The sequence below is a fragment of the Aythya marila genome (assembly GCF_965140915.1).
Source record: "Aythya marila genome assembly, chromosome: 8".
NCBI classification, from domain to species: Eukaryota; Metazoa; Chordata; class Aves; order Anseriformes; family Anatidae; genus Aythya; species Aythya marila.
In genome coordinates, this window is record NC_139049.1 from 32,603,397 (window position 1) to 32,614,054 (window position 10,658).

Consider the following 10,658-nt stretch of genomic DNA (forward strand, 5'->3'; position numbering starts at 1 on the left):
GTTAACTGCAATCACTGATGACTGCTGGAGAGTCTTCGTACTCTTAAAAATAAAAGGAAACATGACGCTACTGCAAGAAAAATATGCAGTCACATGATTCTGAGCGAAGGATTAGGGAATCGTTTTACTTAAATACTTGAGCCACTTTTACAAGGCTTTTTGGATTTTTTACATTTCAGAAGGTGATGCCACAGCCTGTGTTCCACAGCCCCTGCACCCTGTCAACAGAACACCAGCACAACCCCTGCATACACCGCTGCCTTCTGCTTTGCCTGCATGCCTGGGGACAGCCATGCTTTTACAGGATTCACAAGTTCCTTTTGAGATTGATTTTGTCATGCCCTGCTTTACTTCCAGCTGCTCTGACTAACTCTGTTATGCTTTAAAGCAGTGTTCAGAGTCAGACTACCTGCATCCAGGTGGGTGGCAAGGGCACACATGACACCAGACAGCAGCCTTTAGCAAGGCGATTTGGGGGCTCTGGGAGAAGGAAGAAATTGCTGATAAGCAAACATTTTCCTAATGTTGACAAATCTTTGCCATTTGTAAGTATGCTTAGCTACTTAATCGATGAAAGGGTATTCTCAGCCCAAGCTTTTTATCTGCTTTTGCTTTCTTAAAATATCAGGTCATTTTTAAGGACGATTTCATTTTGCCTTACGTTAAATTGTTTCTGGGGAAGCAGACATACTCACTCACTCTAGTAACTGACTGTCTTGTCTCACCCCTAACACTGAGCATCCACACCAGAAAAATCAATGTAAGTTGTCATTCCTCAAATCAGAGCGAAAGCTGTAGCCAGTTGTGCTCACAAATATACTACATCCAGCAGGCATTTCAGCATGAAACTCACTTGACTGTGCCACTAAGACAATGCTATGTGCAGATCTCAGAAGTCACAGGCACATGTATTTGCTTGACACAGCTTCTTCCTTGAACCGTAAGTGCCTTAAATCAGTTTTCAAGAATGTAACAGAAACAGCATCAGATTGCAGTGGCAGACATGGTTTTCAAATGTGGTTAAAAATCTCCTTACAAGACTGCTTACGAGTTTTCAATCATCACTCCTATGGATGCTTTACTTGAATTTGCCTGGGTCTATGCATTTAACAACAAGCAATTACATAAAATTTAGTCTCATTTTTTTAAAATAGCTTTGTACTATTAAATACATCCTGCACTGGTGTCTTAGAAGGTCCTTAGTACTTCCAGTTACTGGAAATACATGATTACTTCACTATATCTTGGCAATTCGATTTTACAAAATGTGATATTAAGGAGGATGCTTAAATCCATGTCTACCAACAGCTAAATACAATACCACTGCAGTATGCTGTGCATTAAATAGTTAACAAATAAATAACTTTGAAAAGGAATTTAAGAGTTTTTAAAAGTAGATAATAATAATGTGTGTAGATTTTTTCAGCTGCCTATGCAATTTTTTTATACCAAGAGAAAGTAAAGTGTGTTAGAAACACTGTGGTGTGACAACAGCAGACAACATCTAGATGTCAAAATGAAAGTGTCTTCAGCTCCTTTTTAAAAGACCAACATCCAAATCCCCCATAGCAATTGTACATGAGCTTTTATTCTGCCTTCTGGATACAGTTTATTTATAGTAACCAAGCAGATAGAATACTTTAGTCAATTTTATACTGGGTGGGGGAAAAAATTAGTTTTAATTTTCAGCATGACACCGTGAAAAAAAAAAAAAAAAAAAAAAAAGCATATTTTTCTCAATCCACCTTTGTTTTCGTTTTTGTTTTTTATCAAAAAAAAAAATATTTTTTCATCAAAGAAAACTGATCATATTTTATAGTTATTGTAATTAGCTTTTCTGAAGAGGAGTCCCAAAAGCTACCAATTTAAGTGATGTTAAATCACTTCACCTCAGTGGCAGACACCAATTTCAGCACCTCGTCAGAGGAACGTGCACCTCTTTGTTCTGTCTCCACTCCGCAGGCATACATTTAAATGAACGCTCGCGCTGCGCTGCCACAAAGCTCAACACGCTGCTAGGTGCGCTCCTTCCCAGCAGAAAGCGAAACCCTGACCTGTGGCGCACAGGTTGCCGGTGGCGAAAGGTGTCAGAACAACCGAGCCAGGGGTGAGAAGGGTCAGAAACACCCCGACCTAGAAGCCCGTGACGGTTCGCGTGCGGGTGGGCTCGCTCCGCGCACGGAGCAGGCTTCCCCGCCGCCCGAGCACGCACCTCTGGAGCACGCTGTCCCAGCGCGTTTACCGCGTCGTGGGGACCGCAGCAGTCCGCGCAGCGGGGGTGCCGGAGCTTCCTCCCGTTCCGGTAGTGCTGGGAACCGTCCCGCGCTGCCCGGGCCCGTCCCGAAGCCCAGCGCTGCTCCGAGCGCTGACAGCGAGACCCGCCCGAGGGGCAGCGCCGCGGCTCCGCCCGCCCGCCCCGACGGCTCCCGGCGGCCGCAGCCCGGCAGCGGCCCCGCGCCGCCACGGCCGGACAGGGGGACAGGGGGGGCACCCGGCGGCGCGGGCAGGGGGCTGGGGCTGGGGCTGCCCGCCCCCGGCTGGCTCTCGGCGGCCGGGCGCCCTGCCGGGCCGCTTGGCCAGAGCAAGCCGCCTCGCCAGCCCCGCTCAGCCTCAGCCTTGCCCGCAGGCAGCACATGAAGTGCGCGGACGGCGGCAGGAAAGGTGAAGCGTCAGGCCTATGGTGCTTCTAATCGTGGACCTAGAAGCGTTCGCGATCTGGTTCTCCGTTAAAAAGCTTCACCAGTGATACTGGAACTTTAAATTGCGGCTCTCTGCACCCGCAACTCACTGACATCTAAATTAACAGGTGAACTATTTATTTATTTTGCATATTCCTCTCAAATTCCCTCAATTCTCCAAGTTCGTTACGCACGCAGGGAGCTCATAGTCCTTTGCCATACCCTACGCCCCAGCCTGGCTGCAGATTGGACTGCATCTTACAGCCACCTTATGATGTGGTTTTTACCACAAATGAAAAAGATACCTTTCACATCACAGAAGCTGTAAAGTCTCAGATCAAATAAACAGATTATTACAGATTATTACAGTTTTACTTAAGACTTCCCGTAAAAAAAAAAAAAAAAAAAAAAAAAAAAAAAAAAAAAAGAGAGAGAGAGAGAGATGCAGTATTTCAGCTTCATAGCAAGTCAGTCGCTAGGCTATTCTTTTGCCTGACAATGTGTATCGGAGTCTTTTACTCGCAGAACTATCTTTGAAGAGAAAAATCATGTCTTGTGACTTGTCTCATACATGCTGCTTTCTGTCACTAGGAGTCATTTAAACCCACTCTCCTGAAATACTAAACAGCTGCACTGGAAAAACCCGTTTTCCTTGGAGTGACTACCAATTTTCCACTAACAGAGATGTAAATGTATCCTATTGCTTTGTAAGGTTTTCTGTCCGTGGTCAATTACGTATCCGTGTTACCCTGACAGTAATACTTTTATAAGCAGCTAATTTAAATATTTTTTGCATAACATTGCTGACAAAAAAAAAAAAAAAAAAAAAATCAAGGAATATTTACAAGTGAAATGCTCCCAGAGTTTATGCATATAATCTACTTTTTTTCCATTATTTTTTCACCGCTCCATGGCATATGTTAGACTTAAGTTCCGCTGAGACTGGATCAGGTTTTGTTTTCTCACTGAAAGTAGGCTCACCTCAAAATATTGCAGACAAATAGCAGTGATGAGAAAGTAAAAGACAGCAGAATTCTTAGTGGAGTTCTGTGCAGGATATATGTTTTCCCAGCCCCATCTTCACCTCAAAATGACAGGCAGAACCCAAGGACATGCCACTTTAGGGAAAACATATGCGGAGATGCCGTGACTAGTTCTACATGGAATCAGAATTTGGACCAAACTGTTCAATATTATAAATGACTATTTTCCCCTCATTCTTATTACCTAGATATGAATGTTCAAATTCAAGAATGTGCTTTCAAATCCACAGCACTCTAGGGTAATATTAAATGAACTCCCTTTAATAAAACACATTCCAAGTTGTTATTTTGATTGGAGCATTAGACTTTTTGTCTTGCAATAAGTAGTTCAGATTTCACTGGGTCACTGAAAATTTTTAAATCGGTCTCTCTTGAAATCATATTTAAAATACAGACTTAGAGAGCAATGGCATCAGATAACTACATAAAACAGAGATCAGGTGTACAAAGCTGCAGTAAAACTGTAGCTGTGTTTATCTCCTGAGTCAGTGAATGAAATTTTGCCATCCTACAAACTATACTGATTATCCTTTTCATAAAACATCAGTTCACATCAGTTCACAGAGCTCAATCATCCAGGGAGATGATGACATCCCATTTTGTCCTCAATTCTCTAAAATAAGAGGTATTTTGATCACAAATACCTGCTATTATCAATACACTACCATGATTTCAACAGGACAAACTAACACAGGTAAAGCTGCACACAAGTCCCCCTGGCTTTTTTGTTCTGCGACACACGGCATTTGTTTTTAAGTGCTTTGTCATTCAGAAAAGAGGCATCTGACAAGTCCTTGTGTCCTGATCCTGGGCAACTGGGGCACTCCCTGGATTCATGGCTAGAAGATGCAGTATCTCAACCCCCTGATTCAGCGGTTTTTCCCTATAAAACGCATATGTGAAAATGACAGAAGATTTGCAGAAGACGTTTGAATAAATATTTGCATACATTTTGAACTATGTATACATTTGCATAGGCAGTTCTCCATGCTTGAAACAGGAAAACAAGTGCAATAAACGTAGTTAAGATATCAGGGTTCTGGACTAACACATCCTGCATTCCCCCATCAGAACAACCTATCAGTTAAATGTGTGTTCTCCTCTCTCACCATGCTGCCTGTATCAAGGTGGCACTCAGAGATGGAGAAGCGGGGCACCAGCTTGCTCAGACTGGGCAGACCCCAACCCCAGCAGAGCTGGGCTGGCTCCACGAGGGCTGCCAAGGGCCTCCCTATGCCCCCAGAGATGCCTCGTTGATGTGTGCAGGTGCTGCGGCACCTGGCAGCACTGTCCCCTGCCTCAGCACTCATTTGGGAAGTTTCTGACGCACGAGGCTTCCCACCCATCATGGATCCCAGCAGACCTGCTGGAGTGGGAGCCCCAGGCCCCGTGCAAGGCTCTGGGCAGCACTGCAGGAACAACGGGAGAGCCTTTTCACTCCTCTTTGTGTGCCTCCGTACATGCTTCTCACACACCGAAGCCCTGTGATCAGAGTATCACTCTCAGCTTTTCTTTCTGATATATTTTCACTTTACATTACTTTCCTTCTGGTGTGACATCAATGAGAATCAGTGTGGTGGAAGTGGTAGAGCAGCAGCAGGAAAAAATATCTGACAAACAGCAACAGCCTCCCAACACCCCTTTAAAATAATAACGATTTACCAAATGGTTGGGAAGTTGTTATAATTCCTTTTCCAAATTATTGCTCGCCCTTTAGATTAGAAATGAGGCCAGGGTTAGCAATCAGCCATAAATGGTAGGATTTCTGAAGTAGAAGCACTTCTCTGATTGTGAAGTGGAGGCCATTATTGCCTTGATTGGGTCTTTTTTTTTTTTTTTTTTTAAAGCTTGCTTGATTTGAGGCTGAGAGCGCACATTCACTACTGTACTAGAAGCAATCAGAGCTTTCCCTGTTCTTTTTTGCTCAGCGATTTAGGGTCCACTACTTTGGCACAGCTGCCACCTTTTAGCCTCCATCAAGAAGAGATATTTTTAAGTGAACAGCATTTTGTGTGTCTTTTCTCCCTCCACCCTTTTCCTTCCCCACCCTCTTACTCCTCTTTTTTTCTTTTGGATCCTTTCCCCCCCCCCTTTTTTTTTTTTAATGAAAACATTGTGTGAATTTTAATTCCAAGTATGAAGTTGAAAGAAGACAGCTGAAACTGCCTGGGTTATCACCCAGACTCCATGGCACATAACAAATCAGCAGTTACCTGAGAAATACAGATGAAGTGACTGTTTCATATGACTGAAGTCAACCAAATGCATGGATGGACCAGCTGTCCAGGTGTTGCTTTTAAAATTCTGTTCACCTGAAGACCAGAGTCTGGCTAAGAACTTGTATTTGTACGTCCATGTTGTATTTGTAAGCGTCCATGTTAATGGCTCATTGTATTTTACAACTCCTCCCAGCTTTGCTCTAGAGATGTACAGCTGTTGTGGGTGCTGGTGGTGGGACAAACACCCAGTGGACTACCAGGGTTGGCCCCATCACCCCCAGGTTTTGCTGCCACTTCCCTGCACAGGCAGCAAGGAGCCAAAGCTGGCATTGAGAGGGCAGCCCAGCTCGCTGCCAGGCCAGCCAATTTCCAATGGCAGCTTGCAGAGCTGCAGAACACACAGACACTTTTGGGTTCAGAAACACGTCTGTAGGAAGTGACAAATACCTACTTTATTTCTTCAATTACTATTGCTCTGATATAGCTGAATTTTGCTTCAGAGTACATTTGCAGGCAGAAACTCTATGTCAACCAACCATATAAATCATAGCTCCATGGTCCACTGGCATACCCCTAAAACTAGCAGTTTAGTGTTGAAATGCTTCCAAATCCATGACTGTAACAGCACAATGGGATCTGGGAACGCAAAAGCTGAATTGTACTGTGTAATGTAATGCTGCATGAGAAAGGTCGTACTTGCTACTGTATGTAAAAACAGGAAGAGTAGAAATAAAAATATTTCTGGGTGCAAGAGACTGCAAATATAGGAAAATGGGTATTTTAATACACATTTGTAAATTCTTTTCTGTTTAGTAGCCATTTGTTTTTCAGAGTCATCATTTGGAGTCAAAGTCATCAGTCTGTACAACAAGGGGAAAATTAGCTGCACACTCAGGTCATATTTCAGCCCAATTAGCAAGTTTATGTGAATGAGGTAATGGAAGATTCACTAAAAGAGTTACTTCAGAAAAGAGAGGAATCTGTTTCAGCATCACAGGAACAAAAGTCATTAGTCAGGCTAACAGTGAATGCACAGTGAAGCTGAAATGCGATGACAGAATTTACTCGCTCTTTTAAACCTACATTCACCGAGTGTCACTGCACAGCACCAGCATACACCTTCCCCTGGAAGCGGTATAGGACAGTGCTGAGGAGAAAGTTGATGTGATTTGTATGTAATGCCCACCTAAAGAAGCAGTGCCTTTCTGCCAGCCGTGCTCACAGCAACACTGCCCAGACGAGCAGGCAGGCAGGTCCACAGTACAAAGCAACAAGTACTGCATTTTGCAGCTCTCCTGGGCTGGGAAGAGCAGTGCTCTGCAAATGCTGCCCAGGCACCCACATTTCCTTCTGAGGCCACGCAGTGCAGCAGGGCTGGCCCTTCTCTGGCACATCCCCACTTGCCAAGCTTGCTCACGAAGGAGCAGGGCACCAGTCTCCCACTGCACGGGCAATCACAAAGGCAACATGCCATTCTCATTTACAAGGGATGGGTAAGGAGCCCCAAGGACTGCCACTGCTATGAATCCTGGGGAACAAGTGGAGGAAACAAACCAGAAAAAGCCAACTGGATGCACCGTGTACTAGTGATGAGGAAAAAATGGCCTTGCTCTGACTAATTGCATTATACGCAATTAACAGGCCACGCTCCAAACAAAAGTACAGGCTCAAAAACACTGTTCTGTATTGTACTTACCTTTAATTATCACTGAGTCCAGACTGAACTGCACAGGACTATAACATGAAAATACCAAGGCAGGGCAAAGGCAGAAGAGCCTTTGGCTTTAATTCACTAACCATTTATGCTAGATATTGCTAACATAACTCTCAAGGTGACAACTGTTTCATTCCCAATTGACCCCAGAACTCAGAACCAAGCTCATCCACCCACTCTCCTTGCACTAAGTTAACCATGCCTAGCTGCACTTGCCCCACTGAGCTGCTCACCTCATTTGCACAGTTAATTATATATATTGTGAAGTGTACTGCAAGGAGCTTCACCTGATCTTCATGTCCACACTCACAGGTGAAGCTTTTGTGCCCGCTGAGGCAGCGGAGCAGCTAAGCTCCACACCAACTCTGGAGAGGGACAGGCAGACCCACACAGCAAAGCAGAGCACAGCAAGGTGGCGAGCTGCTGCCAGGCTTCTAGAGGTAGCCAGGGACTTCACTATGGGTAAAGGCTAAGGAAATCAACAATGAGCTTTACCCATTCTTAGCAGCCTTATGAGTTGTGCTAATGCATCCATTCCATTTGGGCCCATAGAAACAGAGAAGAAAACATAATGGAAAATGATGCAGAACACAACCCATGTCCATCTCTCCTAGCTAAGCTAATTAAAATGGCAATCAAGTTTGGCATAATGAAAACAAAGTCAGTCCAATCCAGAAGCAGAAGCCCAGCTGGAAAGAAGCCCCAGACTGAACACCCAGCCCATGGCATCCCAGTGCCAGCACCAGCGCCCTTTGGCTGCTCTTCTGCTGCGGCAGCAGCCACTGCAGCACAAGAGGGTCGCCCACAGCCCGGCCTGCACAGCAGCACCGGGGCCATCACCCTGCCATGCTCCTGCTGCCCCAGTCCTGTGCCCTGACCAGCTGCTGCCATACCCCACGGGGTCCTGGATGCAAGCCCTGGGTGCATGACCGAGCGTGTTTCCCTCGCTGCCTGTCTCTGCTGATCTGGCTCACCATTTCAGCCCTTTGGCTGTGGAGCAAGTCTGTTTTATTTGCAAGTAAATCTTGAAGTCATTTGTAAATTATTTTGGCTCTACTAAGCAAGCACATTGACGAGTAACTGTGCCATGCAAAGGTTACATGCCACAGAAAACTTACTTCGGGATAACTCATACCTTTAAAAAGCTGTACTTAAATGAGGTTTCTCTTTCACATTGCCAGAGGCAAGATCAGATCTGAAAAGCCAGATTAAAAAATAAATAAATAAATAAAAAGGAAAATTTAGAGATGTAATCATGTATAGTATCTTAGGGGCCCCCTAGAGAGAAACAGAGAGAAAATCTGATTTCTCATCTTCCACAAAACATAGCTTTCACTTATCTTCCTTTTTGCAGTGGTGCAAAGGCCAGTGAGGAGGGATGAGATAATGGTTACAAAAAGGCGTGTTTTTCATAGCATAGACTAGAGATTGGCAAAAGGCAGAACTTCCCCCTCACGGACCTCATGTAAATGCAATTTTAAATAAATGTGAATTCTGGGTGGGACAAGGAAGAAATCATTCTGACAGGTTTGTTGCCATTTTTAAGAAAAGCCTGCTTGAAGCTGCTGAGTGGATAGAGGTGCTAAAACAAGCCATGTGGAAAAAGATGTCAGAGGGCAGAAAGTGGCAAGTGTCAAGTTTGCAGGCCGTTCCTGCATTGCTCATATACTGTCATGTTCCCACAATGTGACATGATATTACTTTGAAAAATGAAAAAAAAATATATCTAAATTTTGAACAACTGCTTTGTTAACACTTCAGCTCAAATGAAATCTTGGAAAAAAGAAACAGTTATTTATCTGGTACAGTTATTTATTATATTTTTAGAGATTTTTTTCAAAATGCATATTTCAGAAGAGATTTTGTTAAAAACAGGCATTGAAAAATGCCAGCTAGTTACCATCATCCAGCAGCATACTCAGTAGTTTTGTCTGGGTCTATTTTCTCAGCTCTGAGAAAGGTTTGCTAGTCCGGTAACATGCAAGATCCCTACATTTCTCTTGTATGTTAGCTAGTTTTATCTACTAGGGAGTTGCTATGCAAGCATTATCAAAGGGAAAGGAAATGACCCATCTTACATATGCGTAGCCATTTTCCTTGAACAGGAAAAAAAAAAAAAAAAAAACAAAAAAAAACAAAAAAAAAACCTTTAACTTCCAGCAAGGCTTTGTGGCTCTAGTTACCATAGTGAGCTGGCAGGCAGAGGCCGGGTAAAACTCTCTTGATCAGCCATGAGGTCTGTCGCATTAGAGAGGAATGCATGCTTTTATTTCCTCCCTGAAGTCTAAAGTTGAACGCATTTGACTGCAAGGGTTCAGAACTGTCACTTAATATTATCAGCTACATCTACAGTATGTCCAAGCAACTCCCCAAACCCCCTCCCAAAAATTAAGAGGGGGAGAGCGTGTGCACGCGCTGCAGGGTGGTAGCATGTCACATGTCCTGTAACAAAAAGGGATAACCATCTTTGTACAAACTTGACATCTATAAATTGATTACATAAGTGGGCAGTGGTGGTCCTTTCAAGTATGCTCCTTTTGTTTCAGTTTTACAGTAAAATTACCAGCAGCAGTTTACAATTAAGGGAAATAATAATAACTGCATATGCTTTCATCTGCACATACAATTACAATAAACTGCATGCTTTAATAGGATTGTGAAAAATCTGTGTTTGACCCATACAAAAAAGTAAACATTCTTGTTCTGGATACTATATCATTATCACAACAAAGGGAAACTCCTGAAATCTGATGATTTAAACATCTGGAGAATGTTAATCACTTCAAAATGACGGATGTTTTTTATTTTAGCTTTTGACAGACACACTCCTTTCATAGATAGATGATTATTTACATAAATTACATCACCAATGGGAAAAAAAAATCCAAAAAAACTTCAAAGGATAAAGAGCTTAATTAAAAGGAGACTTTTATTTTTCTTCTCTTGTAGAGCTTAGAATAAACAGAACAATTTGCAAAGTGAAAAGGTAACTCCAGTGTTTTAA